The sequence below is a fragment of the Oryx dammah genome, unplaced genomic scaffold, assembly GCF_014754425.2.
Source record: "Oryx dammah isolate SB20612 unplaced genomic scaffold, SCBI_Odam_1.1 HiC_scaffold_29, whole genome shotgun sequence".
Taxonomy (NCBI): Eukaryota; Metazoa; Chordata; class Mammalia; order Artiodactyla; family Bovidae; genus Oryx; species Oryx dammah.
In genome coordinates this window covers 97,432,916-97,455,934 of record NW_024070213.1, presented here as the reverse complement: position 1 = coordinate 97,455,934, position 23,019 = coordinate 97,432,916, and the positions used below count along the sequence as shown (strand labels likewise).

Below are 23,019 nucleotides of genomic sequence, written 5' to 3'. Positions count from 1 at the left end.
CGTAAACTGCAGCACACCAGTCTTCCTTGTCCTTCACTGTCTCCTGGAGTTTACTTAAACTCACGTCCATTGAGTCGGTGATGCCATCCAACCATCTCATCCTCTGCCACCCCCTTCTCCTCTTGCCCTCAATCATTCCCATCATTAGAGTCTTTTGCAGTGAGTCATCTCTTCCCATCAGGTGGCCAAAGTATTGGAGCTTCAGCATCAGTCTTTCCAATGAATGAATATTCAGGGTTGAATCCCTTTAGGATTGACTGGTTGGATCTCCTTGCTGTCCAAGGGACTCTCAAGAGTCTTCTCCAGCACCACAGTGGTTTTATATAATTTTTCTTTATTGCCTACCTTTCCTTTGAAACTCCTCCTTTGTTTCTCAAGATATCAGAATGTGGGGCAGAATCACCTGTGTGAACTTCGCCGTGCAGTTTCCTGGAGCCAGCGTGGCAGAGCTTCTGATTCAGACTGTTTGGAGTGGAACTACAGCGTCTACACTTTTGGCAGTTCCTTTAGGTGACTCTGAGAAGGCGATTGCACCCCACTCCAGTACTCTTGCCTGGAGAATCCCATGGGCGGAGGAGCCTGGTGGGCTGCAGTCCATGGGGTCGCTAAGAGTCAGACACGACTGAGCGACTTCACTTTCACTTTTCACTTTCATGCATTGGAGAAGGAAATGGCAACTCACTCCAGTGTTCTTGCCTGGAGATTCCCAGGGACAGGGGAGCCTGGTGGGCTGCCATCTATGGGGTCGCACAGAGTCGGACACGACTGAAGTGACTTAGCAGTAGCAGTTAGGTGACTCTGGTGCCCTCACAGTCTCTGTTTCCCCTCTTCATCATGACATTTTCTTATTGTGTTTCTCATTAGTTCTTCTTTGTCTTTCCCTGTTTCCAACAGTAAGTTCTTATACTTGAGCATTTCTATCCTAACTTTCATACAATTTACCCATTTGCATGACTTCAGACCATTGAGGATAAGGATAATGTTAATCATTAATTTATTCATTAATCATTTGTTGATCTTGACAGTTATCCTCCCAGCATACTAAGGAAGAAAAACATAGAAGATACATACTTAGGAGGCATTAGCACTGACATCGGAAGAAGGCGATGGCACCCCACTCCAGTACTCTTGCCTGGAAAATCCCATGGGTGGAGGAGCCTGGTAGGCTGCAGTCCATGGGGTTGCTAAGAGTCAGACACGACTGAGCAACTTCATTTTCACTTTTCACTTTCATGCATTGGAGAAGGAAATGACACCCCACTCCAGTGTTCTTGCCTGGAGAATCCCAGGGACGGGGGAGCCTGGTGGGCTGCCGTCTATGGGGTCGCACAGAGTCAAACACGACTGAAGCGACTTAGCAGCAGCAGCAGCAGCAGCATTAACACAGTAATTAATCTATCTTTTATACAAAGAAACTTTTATTAAGCATTTATTACATGCCAGGCTTAATAAGATCTGGCACATAATAGGTGATTAAAATAAAATTAGTTTGAAATGAATAAACAAATGAACTATCGCCTCTCCAATGATGAATTCTAAATGTTTATTCACTGCCTTGTTCTTTTATTCTGGTGACCTGAGGGAACTCCTTTCAGGGTCTTTTTTTTTTTTTCTCTCTTCCAGGTAGAAATAAAGTTGAACCTTGAACAACACAGCTGTTAAGGGGCACCCACACTCCCAGAAGTTGAAAATCTGCCTATAACTTTAGAGTCATCCTTCCTTCTGTGCCAGAGGTTCTGAATCCTCAGATTCAATCAACCGCAAATGGAGCAGTACTATAGTATATATGTACCAAAAAAAAAAAAAAAATCCACGTGTAAGTGAACCCAAACCCATGTGTTCAAGGGTGACCTATGTTGAAAAAAAAAAAAGCCAATTTACCAATCATTAAAAACCAGGTCAGAAAGTCAATTTGTTGACATATGTGGTTTTGATGGTGAGGAAAGCTGATAATGCTGGGGAGTGTGCAGATCAGAATAAGATAGGTTCTCAAACAGAGGGGAGTCACCTTGGAAAGAAAAAGGAGCATCTCTTTCTCTGATGTAGAAGAAAAAGGCAAGAAGAAAAGAGTGTGAGAAAATTAAAACTTGAAGTTTAGAGGAGGGGTGACACAGGGACACAAATGCCATCTTACTATTCATTATACAATCTTAGGTGTTTATGGTCATAAGCCAGAACTGAATAAGGTTAAGGAAGTACTGGAATGGGCTGATGAAAGAAACTGAAGGGTGAGCAAAGGATAAAATGTTACCCAAGGCCCAGGCAAATTTAGCATACAATTTTATAGCAATATAGGTTTGCACAATATTCTCTGGTGACTCAGAGCTGGGGTTTCCCATTGTGGTTACAGTTGTTAAGAGTTCAAGGGAGTCTGGTGCAGTTCTTCTCAGTAGGGATGGTCATGGGCCCTGATAATTGGACTGTATTAGTCAGCCAGGGCTGCCAAAATAACACAGCACATGCTGGATGGATGACTTAAGGTACTTAAGTTTACTTTCTTACAATTCTGCAGGCTAGAAGTCCAGTGAGTGAAAGTGTTAGTCACCTCAACTGTGTCCGACTCTTTTGACCCCATGGACTGTAGCCTGCCAGGCTCCTTTGTCTGTGGAATTCTCAAGGCAAGAATACTGGAGTGAGTTGCCCTTTCCTTCTCCAGGGGATCTTCCCAATGCAGGGAAAGAACTCAGGTCTCCCGAACTGCAAGCAGATTCTTTACGATCTAAGCCACCAGGGAAGCCCCTAGGAGTCCAAGATCTGACTCTTTGCTTTGCGTTTCTCTTTTGGAATCTATGGCTTCCAGGTTCTCACACTCTGCCAGTAACCGTGCTGGTAAATACTCGTTTCAGTAGCTCTTTAAACTCCAGTGACCGTGTCCTCATGATCTTCTGCTTGCCTCTCCAGTTTCTGACCCAGTGAGTAGACTTACTTCTCACATCTATTTATACTCACTTCTGCTTACTTATTGCTTAGTTTCTGACCTCCCTGGTTCATCTTGAATTTTACTGATGCCTGTTTCTTGAAAAAATGCTCTGATGGCTTATTACCTTGTCTTGTCAAGATTTTCACTTCGTCTGCCTCTCTGGCTTTCCCAGTTCCAAGCTCTAGCCCCCTTTTAATGTTCTGCTACCATCATACACAGTCCCTGAATTGTGTTATATGTCTGGCCACTGGCATTTCATTTCTTATATAATTCACCTAACTTTTTATATTTAAATTTTAAAATATTTATTACATTCCTTGTTTCAGTGTAAGCTATATGAAGCCACTTTACCATTGAATGAAGAGTTTATCACAGCAAAATTATTTCCCCAAGTAACAGTGCCTCATTTATAGGACTACAACAATACTTCAACACTAAAAAACTTACCAACAAGGATGAAAATTTTATCATTCTGGGTTTGGGGTGTTAAATTCTCTTTGAACTATCATTATCCTACTGATAAAGCATGTGTCATGGCATTCTGTATTCCTGGGAACGTTTTTTGAGGTTGTTCCATCACTAAGTCATGTCTGACTCTTTGTGACACCATGGACTGAAGCATGCTAGGCTTCCCTTTCCTTCACTATCTCCCAGACTTTGCTCAAACTGATGTCCATTAAGTTGGTGACGCCACCCAATCATCTCATTCTCTGACGCCCCCTTCTTCTCCTGTCAGTTTTTCCCAGTACCAGGGTCTTTTCCAATAAGTCAGTTCTTTGCGTTAGGTGGCCAAAATATTGGAGCTTCAGCTTCAGCCTCAGTCCTTCCAATGAAGATTCAAGGTTGATTTCCTTTAGGATCGACTGGTTGGATCTCCTTGCTGTCCAAGGGCCTCTCAAGAGCCTTCTCCAGCACCACAATTCGAAAGCATCAATTCTTTGGCACTCAGCCTTCTTCGTTGAGATCTTCATTGAGGTAATCCTATTCTAACTAAAGATCTCTGTAATCATACCCTGATAAAACCAGTGTAAAAGATTGTATCACTTGTCCAAAGTGGTTCTTGCTAGGAGGCATAAAAGGAAGAAGAACATATAGTGTCTGGACCCAGGGAATATATACATCCAGTAGCCTCAACAAGTCATGAAGTAACAATAAAAATAATTCCAAAGAAATACCTAAAAATGTGACAGTATAGTACATATTGTGTAAACTCATGCCAAGAAAATTAAATTGAATATTATGTGAAAGATGAATCTTAAACTTGGGTTTTGAGGAGGAGGCAATATGACATTTAGAAACAGCTTGAGCTTTGATGGAAATCAGGCCTGGATTCAAATCCCAGTTCTGAAATTTGCCAGTTATGTGACTTTGAACAAGTGCCTTAACTATGCTGATTCTTTGGTTCTCCCCGTGTAAATGGAGACAGTCTTCTAGTGTGGCTGTAAGTGTAAAATTAAATCATGTAGTTTTTTCTAGTAGACATTAAATGAATATGTATTTTTATTCAATTCCCATTTAATCTGCCACATTTTATATTGTCTTCATATTTTGTAGTATATATACAAATAATACAATTTACTGGAAAATGTAGAAAACATAGTCAAATTGAATACAGCTTAAAAGGGACTTTATTAAAATTTTATAATCTATATTCTTCACCACCAGTAGTCATGTATGGATGTGAGAGTTGGACCATAAAGAAGGCTGAGCACTGGAGAATTGATGCTCTCAAACTGTGGTGTTGGAGAAGAGTCTTGAGAGTCTTTTGGACTGAAAGGAAATCCAACCAGTCAGTCCTAAAGGAAATCAACCCTGAATACTCATTGGAAGGACTGATGCTGAAGTTGAAGCTCCAATACTTTGGCCACCTGATGTGAAGCGTTGATTCTTAGAAAAGACCCTGATTCTGGGAAAGATTGAAGGTGGGAGGAGAAGGGGATGACAGAGGACAAGATGGTTGGATGACGTCACCAACTCAATGGACATGAATTTGAGCAAGCTCTGGGAGTTGGTGAAGGACAGGGAAGCCTGGGGTGCAGTAGTCCATGGGGTCACAAAGAGTTAGACACGATCGAGGGACTGAACAACAAATATTCATCATTAAAAAGGAGATTTTAAAAGCTTAATGAATTTTGAAATAGTAAAGCACTTGAGATTTCGGCTCTGTGTGACTTACATACTAGTTAAACTAGTAACTCAGATAATTTTTTGATCCCACAGGCTCCTTCTATGTCTAGAATATTGCCACCATTTATTATATTAAGGCCAAATCAACAGCTATAAAGTAATCATGACAAGATTACTAGTAAGTGTTTCTGAGTAATGATTAAGCAAGACAGTATATGGTCTTCCTTAAAAGTAAATACAAGCAATTCTTTAAGAATGCTTAAAATGACCACTGAACTATGAACCAGAGCCCAAATGAAAATCAAGCTAACTCCTCAACAAGAAATGTTATCCCAGCAGTGCAGCTGTGAGCTAATTAAACAGGCTAGATCACTGTGCTGAACTTTAGTACTGCGTTTATAGAATTAATTCAGAGGACATGTTATTAAAGTCTGGGGTTTATCAGAAGAAGGCAGCCTCTTTTTTTGAGCAGCATTTAAAAAATTAACATACTGAATAAGCCGCTTATTATAGATGGAGCCTATCAGATCCTCCATATAGATGCAAAAACCATGCAATGAATTTCTAACCAAAACAATCAGGCTATTGCCTCCTGACACCAAAATCCAAAAATAGTGATTTAGATACTTTGAGAGCATGTTCAAAAATAAATTTATATTCTATATGATTGTTTCTAAGATTCTAAAAGACATATTGATAACCACAAACACACTAGAATCTAACAGTTAGATATATATCCAAAAAATGTAGCAATTCTCAGCTTAGCATAAATCAGTAATTGGAAGAAGTAAGTCAAAAATAATTTAAATTACTGTGACATATAATACTTTCCCTCCTAATTAATCTTAGTAACTGGGCTTTAAAGTTTATCTCTAGAAGTCTAAATAGTAAACAAAAATTATACTTTATCAATAAATTCTGAAAGCTGTACTTATTTAAGATATTATACATGAGCCATAGGGCTTCCCAGGTGACTCAAGAGGTAAAGAATCTGCCTGCTGATACAGGAGACGCAGGAGATGCGGGGATTGATCCCTGGTCAGGAAAATTCCCTGGAGGAGGAAATAACAACCCATGCCAGTATTTTTGCCTGGAAAATTCCATGAGCCAGCCCATGGGGCCTCAAAGAGTTGGACACATTGAAACAACTGAGCATGACACATGGGCAGTAAGGATAGAAGATGTGAAGGTAGTTAATGATGAAACTTTTTGTAGGCCATAAAATGTGACCATTTCAGGGACCGTGATGCAGTGATTCAGAAAGACACAGAGCCAGACAGTGATGTATTTACAACTGCATCCACTCATCTCTAAAATGGAGAGAGCAGCACTTATCCTCCCTTTCTTCCAGTGCTGTAAAAAAGAAAAAAAGGGACAATAGCTTTTGCAGAGTTAAATAGTTTTAGTACTTACATTGGAAAAGGTAAAAACCATTCTGAAAAAAAAAACAATAGAACCCTCAGTAGACACTTCACATTGATAAACAAATAAACCTCACATATAGTACATACTCTTATTTATAACTTTAATAGATGGATAAGGATTTAAGTCAAGCAGTGGGGCAAGGCAAAAGAAAGTTTCTGCATAGCTTTTCAAAGTTATTTTTAGTTTTCATTTTGAAAAATTTAAAAATACAGTTTAAGTATAGAAAAATAATATCACAGGTATCCATGTGCCATATCTACTTTCAAACTGGGAAGGCACAGAAAGTTTGACAGTAATTTTGTCAGGTTGTCCTTTTTTTGAAAAGTAGGTACACGTATCTCTTCTCATTGTTCCATACAGACTTACTCTTCCATGTAGAAGGCAGGGCCATTCTCCCAGGTGCCACTAGTGGCAAAGAACTCACCTGCCAATAAGAGACTCCGGTTCAGTCCCTGGGTGGGGAAGATCCATTGGGGGAGGGCATAGCAACCCTTTGGAGAAGGCAATGGCACCCCACTCCAGTACTCTTGCCTGGAAAATCCCATGGATGGAGAGGCCTGGTGAGCTGCAGTCCATGGGGTCGTGAAGAGTCGGACACGACTGAGTGACTTCACTTTCACTTTTCACTTTCATGCATTGGAGAAGGACATGGCAACCCACTCCAGGGTTCTTGCCTGGAGAATCCCAGGGACGGGGGTGCCTGATGGGCTGCCATCTATGGGGTTGCACAGAGTCGGACACGACTGAAGCGACTTAGCAGCAGCAACAGCAGCTAGATCTTGCAAACACCTTCCAAAATAATTCTAAGTAGGAATGAAAGACTTTTGTAAGGATTGGTGTTTCAGAGCTAATTATTAGCTTCGTTGAGTTTTCAGCAGTCTTAACTTTTTAAGCTAAGACATGTGCATGCATGCTAAGTCACTTCAGTCATGTCGGACTCTTTGCAACCCTAAGGACTGTAGCCGGCCAATGTGCCCTGTCCGTGAATTCTCCAGGCAAGAATACTGGAGGGGTTGCAGTGCCCAAGGGATCTTACCAACCCAAGGATCCAGCCCGAGTCTCCTATGTATCCTCATTGGCAGGTGGGTTATTTACCATTAATGTAACCTGGGAAGCCCCTTAGTCATAATCAGTTCAGTTCAGTTCAGTCACTCAGTCGTGTCTGACTCTTTGAGACCCCATGAATCACAGCATGCCAGGCCTCCCTGTCCATCACCAACTCCCAGAGTTCCCCCAAACTCATGTGCATTGAGTTGGCGATGCCATCCAACCATCTCATCCTGTCGTCCCCTTCTCCTCCTGCCCCCAATCCCTCCTAGCATCAGGATATTTTCTAATGAGTCAACTCTTCGCATGAGGTGGCCAAAGTACTGGAGTTTCAGCCTCAGTATCAGTCCTTCCAATGAACACCCAGGACTGGTCTCCTTCAGAATGGACTGGTTGTATCTCCTTGCAGTCCAAGGCACTCTCAAGAGTCTTCTCCAACACCACAGTCCAAAAGCATCAATTCTTCGATGCTCAGCTTTCTTTATTGTCCAACTCTCACATCCATACATGGCCACTGGAAAAACCATAGCCTTGACTAGATGGACCTTTGTTGGCAAAGTAATATCTCTGCTTTTTAATATCATAATAGCTGTCTTCAAATAATTTTTGGCTTAAGAGAAACAATTTCTCACGTTCATTCAAAACTGAGTACTTAGCTATAGTTAGTTCAGCTCCTATAATAGTACTAGAGCCAACTCATGGAAAAGACCCCCATGCTGGGAAAGATGGAAAGCAAAAGGAGCAGGGGGCGGCACAGGATGAGATAGCTAAATAGTATCACAGACTCAATGCAGATGAATTTGAACAAACTCCAGGAGATAGTGAAGAACAGAGGAGCCTAGCAAGCTGCAGTCCATTGGGTCACAAAGAATTGAACACAACTTAACAACTGAAAAAAATAGTAATATAGGTACCATAGGAGATGAGATACAAGGCTCACAATCTAGTGGGAAAACCAAAGAAGAAAAACAATTCTAATTCAGTGTGAGGAGTGCAAGGTATGCCTGTAGATTGTGACAGCTTCACAGGGGAAATGATATCAAAGCTGAATTTTTGAAAAATTAGCTTGGCCATAAGAGGGTTGAGGAGACATTTCAGATAGAAGGAATCACACACAGAAAGACAGGGAGGCATGAGGCAATGCTAGCTCTTTACAAATTATTAGGTTATTTACAATGCTGGAGTGCAGGATGTAACTGAGGTTAGACATAGACATTCACTTGCCTGTGAGTGTCCAGGAGTTTCCAGTGGAGGCGTGGGTCAGTGGTGGCTGCTGCAGGGTTGGGGGCACTGAGCGTAGAATAACATGCATCGGACCTTTTGAAGGAGGTGGCCATTATCTTCATTACCTCCACCATGGTTTGGCCCCAGGTAAGTAGCAGGAGTCTACAACCATACCACCCTAAACGCTCCCGATCTCGTCTGATCTCGGGAGCTAAGCCAGGTCGGGCCTGTTAGTACCTGGATGGGAGACCGCCTGGGAATGGCCGGTGCTGTAGGCTTTTTTTTTTTTGGGGGGGGGGGGGGAGGGCTTCCCAGGTGGCTCAGACGGTAAAGTGTCTGCCTGCAATGCTGAAGACCCGGGTTCATTCCCTGGGTTGGGAAGATCCCCTGGAGAAGGAAATGGCAACCCACTCCAGTACTCTTGCCTGGAAAATTCCATGGACAGAAGAGCCTTGTAGGCTACAGTCCACTTCAGTTCAGTTCAGTCGCTCAGTCATGTCCGACTCTTTGTGACCCCATGAATCACAGCATGCCAGGCCTCGCTGTCCATCACCAACTCCCGGAGTTCACTCAGACTTACATCCATCGAGTCAGTGATGCCATCCAGCCATCTCATCCTCTGTCGTCCCCTTTTCCTCCTGCCCCCAATCCCTCCCACCATCAGAGTCTTTTCCAATGAGTCAACTCTTCGCATGAGGTGGCCAAAGTACTGAAGTTTCAGCTTTAGCATCATTCCTTCCAAAGAAATCCCAGGACTGATCTCCTTCAGAATGGATGGGTTGGATCTCCTTGCAGTCCAAGGGACTCTCAAGAGTCTTCTCCAACACCACAGTTCAAAAGCATCAATTCTTCGGCACTCAGATTTCTTCACAGTCCAACTCTCACATCCGTACATGACCAACGGAAAACCATAGCCTTGACTAGACGGACCTTTGTTGGAAAAGTAATGTCTCTGTTTTTGAATATGCTATCTAGGTTGGTCATAACTTTTCTTCCAAGGAGTAAGTGTCTTTTAATTTCATGGTTGCAGTCACCATCTGCAGTGATTTTGGAGCCCCCAAAAATAAAGTCTGACACTGAGCGACTTCACTTCAAATACCAGGAAGGGAACACAGCTCCAACCATCAACAGAAAATTGGATTAATGATTTACTGAGCATGCCCCACCCATCAGAACTAGACCCAGTTTCCCCCTCAGTCAGTCTCTCCCATCTGCAAGCTTGCATTGGCCTCTTATCCTCCATCAGAGGGCAGACAGACTGAAAACCACAATCAGAGAAAACTAACCAATCTAATCACATGGAGCACAGCCTTGTCTAACTCAATGGAACTATGAGCATGCCATGTAGGGCCACCCAAGACAGACAGGTCATGGTGGAGAGTTCTGACAAAATATGCTCCACCGGAGAAGGGAATGGCAAACCACTTCAGTATACTTGCCTTGGGAACCCTATGATCAGTACGAAAAGGCAGAAATCTAGGACACTGAAAGATGAACTCCCCAGGCTGGTAAGTGCCCAATATGTTACTGGAGATCAGTGGAGAAATAACTCCAAAAAGAATGAAAAGACAGAGCCAAAGCAAAAACACCCAGTTGGGGATGTGACTGGTATGGAAGCAAGGTCTGATGCTGTAAAGAGCAATATTGCATAGGAACCTGGAATGTTAGGTCCCTGCTGCTGCTGCTAAGTCACTTCAGTCGTGTCCGACTCTGTGCAACCACATAGACGGCAGCCCACCAGGCTCCCCCATCCCTGGGATTCTCCAGGCAAGAACACTGGAGTGGGTTGCCATTTCCTTCTCCAATGCATGAAAGTGAAATGTGAAAGTGCAGTCACTCAGTCGTGTCCAACTCTTAGCGACCTCATGGATTGAAGCCTAACAGGCGGCTCCGTCCATGGGATTTTCCAGGCAAAAGAGTACTAGAGTAGGGTGCCATTGCCTTTTCCATGTTAGGTCCATGAACCAAGGCAAATTGGAAGTGGTCAAACAGGAGATGGCAAGAGTGAACGTTGACATTCTAGGAATTAGCAAACTAAAATGGACTGCAATGGGTGAATTTGACTTAGATGATCGCTATATCTACTACTGTGGGCAAGAATCCCTTAGAAGAAATGGAGTAGCCATCATAGTCAACAAAAGAGTCTGAAATGCATTACTTGTATGCAGTCTCAAAAACAACAGAATGATCTTTGTTTGTTTCCAAGGCAACGGATATCCAAGTCTATGCCCTGACCAGCAATGCCGAAGAAGCTGATGTTGAATGGTTCTATGAAGACCTACATGACCTTCTAGAACTACCACCCAAAAAAGATGTCCTTTTCATTGTAGGTGATTGGAATGCAAAAATATGAAGTCAAGAAACACCTGAAGTAACAGGCAAATCTGGCCTTGGAGTACAGAATGAAGCAAAACAAAGGCTAATAGAGTTTTGACAAGAGAATGCACTGGTTGTAGCAAACACCCTCTTCCAACAACACAAGAGAAGACTCTACACATGGACATCACCAGATGGTCAACACTGAAATCAGAATGATTATATTCTTTGCAGCCAAAGATGGAGAAACTCTATACAGTCAGCAAAAACAAGACTGGGAGCTGACTGTGGCTCAGATCATGAGCTCCTTATTGCCAAATTCAGACTTAAATTGAAGAAAGTAGGGAAAACCACTAGACCATTCAGGTATGACCTAAATCAAATCCCTGATGATTATACAGTGGAAGTGAGAAATAGATTTAAGGGACTAGCTCTGATAGACAGAGTGCCTGATGAACTATGGATGGAGGTTCGTGATATTGTATAGGAGACAGGGATCAAGACCACCCCCAAGAAAAAGAAATGCAAAAAAAGCAAAATGGCCACCTGGGGAGGCCTTACAAATAGCTATGAAAAGAAGAGAAGTGAAAAGCAAAGGAGAAAAGGAAAGATATAAGCATCTGAATGCAGAGTTCCAAAGAATAGCAAGAAAAGATAAGAAGCCTTCCTCAGGGATCAATGCAAAGTAATAGAGGACAACAATAGAATGGGAAACACTAGAGATCTCTTCAGGAAAATTAGAGATACCAAGGGAACATTTCATGCAAAGATGGGCAAATAAAGGACAGAAATGGTATGGACCTAACAGAAGCAGAAGATATTAAGAAGATGTGGCAAGAATACACATAAGAACTATCCAAAAAGATCTTCATGACCCAGATAATCATGATGGTGTGATCACTCACCTAGAGCCAGACATCCTGGAATGTGAAGTCAAGTGGGCCTTAGAAAGTATCACTATGAACAAAGCTAGTGGAGGTGATGGAATTCCAGTGGAGTTATTTCAAATCCTGAAAGATGATGCTGTGAAAGTGCTGACTCAATATGCCAGCAAATTTGGAAAACTCAGCAGTGGCCACAGGACTGGAAAAGGTCAGTTTTCATTCCAATCCCAAAGAAAGGCAATGCCAAAGAATGCTCAAACTACCGCACAATTGCACTCATCTCACATGCTAATAAAGTAATGCTCAAAATTCTCCAAGCCAGGCTTCAGCAATACATGAACCATGAACTTCCAGATGTTAAGCTGGTTTTAGAAAAGGCAGAGGAAGCAGACGTCAAGTTGCCAACATCTGTTGGATCATTGAAAAAGCAAGAGAATTCCTGAAAAACATCTATTTCTGCTTTATTGACTATGCCAAAGTCTTTGATTGTGTGGATCACAATAAACTGTGGAAAATTCTGAAAGAGATAGGAATACCAGACCACCTGACCTGCCTCTTGAGAAACCTATATGCTGGTCAGGAAGCAACAGTTAGAACTTGACATGGAACAACAGACTGGTTCCAAAGAGGGAAAGGAGTACATCAATGCTGTGTATTGTCACCCTGCTTATTTAGCTTATGTGCAGAATACATAATGAGAAACTCTGGGCTGGATAATGCACAAACTGGAATCAAGATGGCCAGGAGAAATATCAATAACCTCAGATATGCAGATGACACCACCCTTATGGCAGAAAGTGAAGAAGAACTAAAGAGCTTCTTGATGAAAGTAAAAGAGGAGAGTGAAAAAGTTGGCTTAAAGCTCAACATTCAGAAAACTAAGATCATGGCATCTGGTCCCAGCACTTCATGGGAAATAGATGGGGAAACAGTGGAAACAGTGTCAGACTTTATTTTTCTGGGCTCCAAAATCACTGTAGATGGTGACTGCAGCCATGAAATTAAAAGACACTTACTCCTTGGAAGGAAAGCTATGACTAACGTAGACAGCATATTAAAAAGCAGAGGCATTACTTTGCCAACAAAGGTCCATCTAGTCAAGGCTATGGTTTTTCCAGTGGTCATGTTTGGATGTGAGAGTTGGACAATAAAGAAAGCTGAGTGCCAAAGAACTGATGCTTTTACACTGTGGTGTTGGAGAAGACTCTTGAGAGTCCCTTGGATTGCAAGGAGATCCAATCAGTCCATTCTAAAGGATATCAGTCTGGAGTATTCATTGGAAGGACTGATACTGAAGCTGAAACTCCAATACTTTGACCACTTGATGCGAATAACTGACTCATTTGAAAAGGCCCTGATACTGGGAAAGATTGAAGCAGGGAGGAGAAGGGGAGAACAGGATGAGATGGCTGGATCGCATCACTGACTCAATGGGCATGAGTTTGAGTAAACTCTGGATGTTGGTGATGGACAGGGAGGCTTGATGTGCTGCAGTCCATGGGGTTGCAAAGAGTCAGACAGTACTGAGCAACTGAAATGAACTGAACTGAGGTTAGATATAGGAATGAGTTTGGAGAGGAAGAATAAAGTAGGCTGGGACCAAAGTCTTTACTATAAATTCAAGAAGTAGATTTTAAGCAGCAGAGGATCAGATGTATGTTTTAAAAAGCTCCTCTGATAGCATCATAAATGAATGGTTACAAGGGGTGGAGACAACTCCTTGGGAAGTCTGGGCTATTTTAGTAATGCCGTTGGTAGTGATGAGTGTGTAAAACAGGGAAGTGGTGATGGGCATGGAGATTGAGGAAAATATTAAGGAGTTGAACTCTAAAGGACTCTGAGATCAACTGAATTGGAGGGGTAGAAGAACAATGGAGAGGAAGAATTCAAACTTATCTCAGGTTAAGGTTGGAATTCTATGCTTACAAAGTAGTGAGTTCCTCATCTCTGGAAAAGGGAAGCCTTTCAGCAGAATCTGCATTTTTAACTGTTGGTGACTTTTGCATTAAATAGAGGATTGGAATCTCATTATCTCTAACCCTTTTTACTCAAAGAAAAGTCCTATTTACATTTGTATTACTAGAAAGTTAAACTATCAGAGAGTCATTTTAAATGAACAACTTCTCTAAAAATGAAATCTATAGGTTTTCTTCTGTTTCTTCAGTAACTTACATAGGGCCATAGTGATTTTCCAATAATCACGTAAATAATTCCTCATCTTGTCCTTCAGTCACTCAGTCATCCCTGACTCTTTTCGACCCTGTGGACTGCAGCATGCCAGGCTTCCCTGTCCTTCACTATCTCCTGAGGTTTGCTCAAACTCATGTCCATTGAATTGGCGATACCATCCAACCATCTCATCCTTTGTTGTCCTCCTCTCCTCCTGCTTTCAGTCTTTCCCAGCATCAGGGTCTTTTCCAATGAGTAGGCTTCTCGCATAAGGTGGCCAAAGTACTGAAGCTTCAGCTTCAGCATCAGTCCTCCTATTGAATATTCAGGGTTGATTTCCTTTAGGATTGACTGGCTTGATCTCCTTGCTATCCAAGGGACTCTCAAGAGTCTTCTCTTGAGAAATTCTCTTGTGGTTCTCTTGAGCATCGCAGTCAGTTCAAGGGCATCAGTTTTTTGACTCTCAGCCTTTTTTATTGCCCAACTCTCACATTCATACAAGAGTAATTGTCTAGATAGAGTGTCTTAAGATATTAAGTTAATGCTTTAAATGAGCATATACATTTGTTTGTTTCTTTCTCTATATATCTAGATAAAGAAAGATAGAGATATCATATATATTTGAAAGTTCTATCTATATAGAAGTTTCTGTAGTATATACCTATGCTTCCTGTAAACATTCTATCTGAATGAACTCCACAGATTTAGGTAAAAGTGTATTTTGAATTTGATACAAATCTTTGGTCTTCCCTGATGGCTCAGACAGTAAAGAGTCTGCCTGCAATGCAGGAGACCTGGGTTTGATTCTTGGATTGCGAAGATCCCCAGAGAATGAAATGGCAACCCACTCCAGTATTCTTGCCTGGGAAATCCATGGACAGAGAACCATAGTGGGCTACAGTCCACAGGGTCGCAAAGAGTCAGACACGACTGAGCAATTTAATATTTAATACTTAATCTCCATATTAAGGCACTTACTCCATCTGGAGCTGAAAGTTGTCAAAATCAATAGTCATTAATGGTGATTAAAAAGGAACGATCAGGAAAGGAGCAAGTGGCAAAACTATTTTCCTAAAAAAAAAAAGCTTCCTATTAAATACACAAAACACAACTTAGTAAGTGGCAAAAATAATTGAGGCCAAAATGACCAATTCAGTGAGTGAGATAAAAGGACTGAAAATATCACTCTTATTCCCTTTGGACCAAATTTTTGGACAATATTACTAAGATGTTAAGACTGCCCTTTCTGTGTCTTCCATTGAATACAAAGCATTTTCCTATTGCCCAGACTCCTTCCTGGTGCTCCACTCTGGCCTCATCCCAACAGACCTAGGGTCTTCCTTTCCTTTGGTAAACCTAAAGTGATAAAGGATGGTGTGAATTTTAGACTCCTCAATAAATAGGAGACATATTTTTCATTAGAAAACAGGCACTCCTTCGGGTGAGTCTCAAATCAAAGAACACCCAAGGAACTGCCGACTTTATAACACTTTCTTTCCAAAACTGCCCACTGTAATACTACACCTGAACTGTCATTCACTATTTTCTATTGTGTACACTTGACCTCTCTTGTCTTTTAAAAACAAAACAAAACAAAACAAAAAACCAGGATGTGTGGCAATCAGCTGATTCATATTCTTGCCACAGTGATGACTCAGGACATTGATAGTATGTGTCTTTCATACTTCCCTCCACCCCGTCACTTTTCCACTGTATCTCATTTAATGGGTGTGCTAATCACAAAAATCCTCAGTGCAATAATACACAAAATTTTCCATGACTATAAAGATTGAGTTTTATAGGGCTTGAATACCATCATTGAGTCCACTTTCTTTTGATTTTATTTTCTTGTTTGCCTTCCAGATTTGGTGAATAAAAACTTAATAGGCAAAGAGTAGACCATTATCCCTTTAATTGACCTCCACTAGCTAATTCATAGGTGGCTTTTAGAAATGCACTTATTATACAATTAACAGAGATTTGTGTCTCCTTTGTAAGTCATTGGCTTTTAAAGCTTTGTTTAATATTAGGTTGGTGCAAACGTGATTAGAGTTTCGGACCGTTAATTTCAAATCATTATAACTAGGCTCAAACACATCTTTATTAATCAAAATCGGAACCATTACAATCAACACATTTTTGCTAACAAAAAACAAGTTTGTTTATTATTATAGCATAAAAATCTGGGCTTCGTGATCAGATGAAATTTTGGGAAAACATTTTCTGCATCCTGATGGTTGTGGAAGCGTTTTCCCTGCAAAAAGTTGTCAAGATGCTTGAAGTGTTAGTCAGTTGGTGAGAGGTCAGGTGAATGTAGAGGATGAGGCAAAACTTTGTAGCCCAGTTTGTTCAGCTTTTGAAGCCTTGGTTGTGTGATGTGCAGTTGGGCATTGCAGTAGAAAAGAATTGGGCCCATTCTGTTGACCAATGCCGACTGCAGGCATTGCAGTTTCCAGTGCATCTCATCACTTTGCTGAGTATAATTCTCAGATGTAATCATTTTGCCAGGATTCAGAAAGCTGTAGTGGATCAGACCAGCAGTAGACCACCACCGAACAGCGACTGTGACCTTTTTTTGGTGTAAGTTTGGCTTTGGGAAGAACTTTGGAACTTATTCTTGATTTATTCTCGATCCAACCACTGAGTTGGTCATCGCTGGTTGTCATATACAATCCACTTTTTGCAGCACATCACAATCCAATCGAGAAATGGTTCATTGTTGTTGCATACAAAAAGAGGAGATGACACTTCAAAATGAAATTTTTTTTTCAATCAGTTCACAAGGCACCCACTTATCTATGTTTTCACCTTTCTGATTTGCTTCAAATGCTAAATCGTAGAATGGTCAACGTTGAGTTCTTGGGTAACTTCTCATGTAGTTGTAAGAGGATCAGCTTCCTTGTCAAGTTCTGATGGCCAGTCACTACACTCCTCATCTTCAAGTTTCTCGTCTCCTTTGCAAAACTTCTTGACTCACCGCTGCTCTGTATGTTCATTAGCAGTTCCTGGGCCAAATGCATTGTTGATGCTGCAAGTTGTCTTCATGACTCAACAACTCAGTTTGAACTCAAATAAGAAAATCACTCGAATTTACTTTTTGTCTAACGTTATTTTCATAGTCTAAAATAAATATAAAATAAACAGCAACTGATAAGTCATAGCAAAAAACATAAGTGAGAAAAGCACATTAAAATGATGTATAAGATAACCACATTTATATAGAATGCCTTCCAATATCAAAGGGCAAATTTCAACAATGCAAAAACCTCAATTACTTCTGCATCAACCTAACACTTGCCTATCACATTCGATTCCTGTGTCAACAATAGTTTGCTGCTCAAAGGCTGATTTCTCAAAGTCTAGGCAGTCTCTTTGATCTTCCACATTTCTCTTAAGGTTCTCTCTAAAATCTTTCTCTTCAAAATCCTGGTGCTTCTGGTGGTCTTATTTGTAAAACAAAACAAAACAAAACAAGAAACTTCATATTTTCAAGAAGATTGGAATAATCAGACTTTGTTTCCCTGCTCATGTCTCTTCTGTAATTATCACATTCTATTGCTTTAGAGTGATCCTTCTACTCTAAGATTCATACTCTGGTTTTATAATTTAGGTAATTATGAAATATATTCCAGGCAACAATTCTGGTCTTCAAGTGAGGTGCTTGTAAATATAGCATTATTAGAATTCAAGAGTGTTTCCATCTTTTGTATTTGTCATATATTTGTCTTCACATCAACGCTGAAATATTCTGCACTTGACTTGTATCTACTTTTTCCTCCTCCTTCCTCTGATAGTTACAAGCTTTTTCCTTCCATCACCACAAGCTGTCCTATTTCTTCCCTAGTCTAATGGTGCCCTTATGTTCCATATACTTGAGCTGCCTGTTTGCTCTCGAGTTTATTTCTCCTCCCTTTTAAGAGAGTACAGAATTTGAGCATGGTAAATGCAATTGATATTCTCTGTTATTTGTCAGGCAAGTAGCTAATTTAAGACTTAAAATAGTAGTGCACATTGTTATACATAACAATTATAAGTTGCCAAGTACCAATTTTGTGCTTTTAGCTGTAGAAAAGAAAGTTTTCTTACAAAACCATGCCTATATACTATCAGTAATAAAATATTCATGCTAATCATAGTGGTAAGATTATGAAAGTTAGAAATGCTGATATTCTAATACCACCATCTCTCCACTGTGATACTTAGTAGAACATGGAACTAGGAACTAAATCTACAGCATTTTTCTTTACAGTTTAATTTTATAGCTCATTCTAACTAAAAAGTAAGTCTTTTCTAAAACTACTTCTATTACCACTGAACAACGTTGTTGACAGGCCATTACTATTGTGTCAGTGGTAATCTTGCTTTTAATAGAATTGATTCTATCGTCCACACTAGATAGGACAGAAACTGAACTGGTGAAGGCTGTTGTTGTTTAGTCACTAAGTTGTGTCCGACTCTTTGCGACCCCATGGACTGTAGCCCACCAGGCTCTTCTGTCCATGGGATTCTCCAGGCAAGAGTACTGGAGTGGGTTGCCTTTTCCTCTTCCAGGGAATCTTCCTGACCCAGGGATCGAACCCTAGTCTCTTGCATCTCCTGCACTGGCAGGTCTGTTCTTTACCATCGAGCCACCAAGGGATAAGTCTAAATTTCTGGAGCATCTTTTTTTTTCTCTTTCAGAATAAATATTTAATTATACCAGGAAAACTTCTGAAAAAATTGTGACACACAATGGGATTGATTTTCCCTACAAGTAGGGCACTCATTATGTATTTGAGAAAGGAACTAACACTTTTTAAGTCTTTGTAAGTGATGGCTCTATTCTAGGCACTTTAAAATATTCACTTTCATCGTCACTATATCCTACAAACTAGATATCATCATCCCAGTTTTACAGATGAGTAATTAAGAAATAACTTGCCCACAGTTGCACAGTTATTACTAGGAAGAGCCAAGGTTATGACAAAGAGCTGATTCTAAAGCTCACATTCTTTTCACTTTCTTTAAATAGGCCCTTCCTCCTCTTTCTTAAGGAGAAATATCAGCCTGCAATATATTATGATGCCTACTTTGAGAGCACTATAGCTTAATGGATAAGAATGTAGGCTCTGGAGTTGAACTACTTGGGTTCCTGCTGCTGCTGCTGCTGCTGCTGCTGCTGCTGCGTCACTTCAGTCGTGTCCGACTCTGTGCAACCCCATAGATGGCAGCCCACCAGGCTCCCCCGTCCCTGGGATTCTCTAGGCAAGAACACTGGAGTGGGTTGCCATTTCCTTCTCCAATGCATGAAAGTGAAAAGTGAAAGTGAAGTTGTTCAGTCGTGTCTGACTCTTCACGACCCCATGGACTGTAGCCCACCAGGCTTCTCTGTCCATGGGATTTTCCAGGCAAGAGTACTGGAATTGGGTTCCTACCACTCACTAATTATGTATTAATATCTTAAACAATGACTTGATGTATCCATGCCTCAGTTTCTTCATTTGTAAAATGGGGGTGACTATAGTTGACACCATAGTGTGGTTTTTGTGAGGACCGAGTCAAAGAATACGTGTCAAGTAGTCACTTGAGTGGCCGACATATAGAGAGTGTTTAATAGGTCCTATATTCTAGGAGTTTGCTAAAAATCGGTCTTTCTATGGGTAGAGAAAAGAAGTCTGGGTTGTAATTTATTTTCTCTTGGCTACTTATGTCTCGCTTACCTAGCAATCAATGTTTTCAACCCTTACCCAATTTTACATATTCATTACTTTTCCTTCATGCAACATAGGAGATTAAAGCATGACCATGTATTCTTTGCTAACCCTCCCTTTGAGACATGGAGTCCAATTCTCCTTCTCTTGAATATAGGCTAGACTTGGTGACTTGCCTGATGAATAGATAGAGTGGGATATGGGAAGCTAATTAACAGAGAGTCTTGAATCTTCTGCCTATACCTCTTTGAATGTTCATTTAGAAGCTCTCGACCACTGAGGACGAAACCTGATTGCCTTAAGAACTCCATCTTGGACAGTCAGATGTAGGCCCTCCGGTCGTCAGGCCCATTGAAGCCCAGCCTTCTAGTCATCTCTGCCAAGGAGTCAGAAATGTGAGCATATCTATCTTGGCTCCTCCAGATTAGCCCACCTCCGAGATGGATATCACTGAAGATTCCTCAGTTGCTGGAAGAATCTCCCAACTGACCCTTGCCCTAATTCCTGACCCTCATAAGCATGAGATATAATAAAATTGTTGTTGTTTTAAGCCACTACATTTTGGGGTAATTTATTACATAACAACATATAACTGAAAATGCATCTATTTATTTAAAAAGAAAGTATTCTGCCAGTAGCTGTTGTAGACACTTGGGGGACGCATCTGTGAATAACCCAGGCAAGGCCATTGTTCTCATGAAGGCTACATTCTACTGAGGGAGACAGACAATAAAAAATAGATAGCACATACATAATTTTAGATACACACAAATACTCTGGAGAAAAAGTAAAGCAAATAAAAACACAGAGACGGACAGGGATAGCTGTGTGTAGATATTTAGGTGAGCTGATGGGGAAAGACTTCTTTGAGCCATTTGAGCAGAAATTCAATTATGCTTCACTTACTCACTCACTCATTAATCCACCTACCTATTCAATGAGCAAGCAATTATTAACCACTGCTCTGTGTCGGGCATGGTAGTGAAGAATAAAATAATGATGCTCTTGTGAAGTAAACCTACATGTGGTGATAACAATATTATATGAATGTGCTATCAAAGAGATATGCCCATAGAGCTTTGGAAGACGATAAAGAAGCATCCGGCCCAACCATGAGGAAGCTTGGAAGATATAACACTTCTTTAAGTAATATGCCTCTCAAAGGAATCAACTGGGGGACCTTAATATTTATTCAAATGGTGCTTCTTGCTCAAATGCTATGGCTCAAAACACATCAGCAGCTTCCTTTTTGCTACTGTGCACAAAGAGCACAGTGCTTAGCCTATAGACACTGCAGAAATATTTATTGAATTAAAATTGCTTTAAAATTCAGTTATAAGTCATAGAGAAAAATTTCTTGCTATTGCTACTTCCTTTTTTTAAAATCAAAATGACCTTAGATAATAATATGATTATTCATTTCCTTTATTCATCAGACTTAGCCTTGAAGTTTTTCTTCCTCCCCTCCAATAAAAGTTATACTAAATAATGAAGATTTGCTATCACAGAGAATGTTCAAAAAATACCCTTTTCACTTTTCAAAGGATGGCTCCAAAAAAAAAAGTGTTGAAAATATTTTTAGCAGTAGTAGCAGCAGAGACAGCATGAATGCAGGGCTTCCTGGGGCAGCTCAGCTGAAGGAAGCATCAATTCTTTTGTATGTCTAAGTGAAGCTGTTTTTGTTTTGATGAAGCAATTGTAACTGTATAATCATGCCATGTTTTTGCAGATGAATTGGGCTTGGTTTCATTTGGACCCCTGTTTTCAACTATCTTCTGTGCTCCATGTGTGTGTTAGTTGCTCAGCTGTGTCTGACTCTTATGACCCCACCGACTATAGCCCACTGGTCTCCTCTGTTCATGGGATTTTCCAGGCAGGAATACTGGAGTAGGTTGCCATTCCCTTCTCCAGGAGATCTTCCCTATCCAAAGATCGAACCTGGGTCTCCTTCCCTGCAGGCAGATTCCTTACAGTCTTAGCCAGCAGGGAAGCCTAAGAATACTGGAGTGGGCAGCCTATCCCTTCTCCAGGAGTTCTTCCCAACCCAGGAATCCAACCAGGGTCTCTCCTACATTGCAGGCGGATTCATGGACTCCCTCAAATATGCTTCCACTTCAAACTTTGATTTCTTATTATCTATACCCAAAGTTTCCCCAAATCCCCAAATTCTGTTTATTCTAAGCTTAGCTAACTTTCTTGGCTTTCCAAACACGTACTTCTCTTTTAACCCATACTTAATAAATGGTGTTATTACCACTGTAGTTGCCTCAGGTAAAAATGCAGAAGTCATTTTGAACACTTGTTTCCTCAATATTCTCAACCAATCTCTCAACACACAATATTGATTCTACTTTCAAAATATATCTGAATTTCCAGTCACCCCCTCCCACTACAGTTACCTTGATTCAGGATTTTAGTAGTCTTTTGTAGCTATTATGTCTTTTGCATGAAATGCTCTACCTGTCAACACATTTTTCAAGACATGGGTTAAACTCACTTGTTCTGTATACTGTAGCATCTTGTTCATGACTCTGTAGTAGCCTTAGCCACTTTGCAGTATTAATCATTTATGTTAGGTCTGTCTTTAGTTTTCTTTTATCACAGTTTATACGACATCTCATTAATTTCTTTAGTCAACAGGTATATATGCAACATGGGGCAGGTAGTCTGTTAGATCCTGATGTACAAAGCAGACATTATCTTAGAACTCGTGGAGCATATAAGTGACAAAGATGGATAATAAAGAAAATAATTATAGTATAGAACAATGAGCATAATGATAGGTGGATGACAGGCAGCCATGAAAATACATAATGTAATCATATGGAGTTAGAAAAAGGTTTTCCTAAGGCAATAACGTTTATCTGCAACCTGAAAGTTGAGTTAGAGTCAGCGAGATTGAGATATGGGAAGCTAGAATTAGAAGGGAGAACGTTCCATTCAGAGGAAATAGCATATGGAAATACTCGGAGGCCACAAAGAAAGGGAAAGGGTTGAAAGAAAACTATAAAGCTATCAGTAAACATCTACTGAGTGAATATAAGGGAACATGAGTCCATTTATGCTGAGCATTCTGAAGAACATAAAACTCTTTTTGGTTTAATTACACAAAAAACTTTTACAATAGTTTGTGGACTTCCCTGAATTCTTAAACAGAAACCACATAAGTTCACTTCTATTTGATAATTCAAAATTATCAATAATAATTTCACTAATT

General features: G+C 40.6%; 1 pseudogene; it reads left to right on the top strand.

The window, feature by feature from the left end:
* The first annotated feature begins 8,903 nt into the window (after window positions 1–8,903).
* Window positions 8,904–9,021, top strand: LOC120858941 (annotated as a pseudogene).
* Window positions 9,022–23,019: the final 13,998 nt, after the last annotated feature.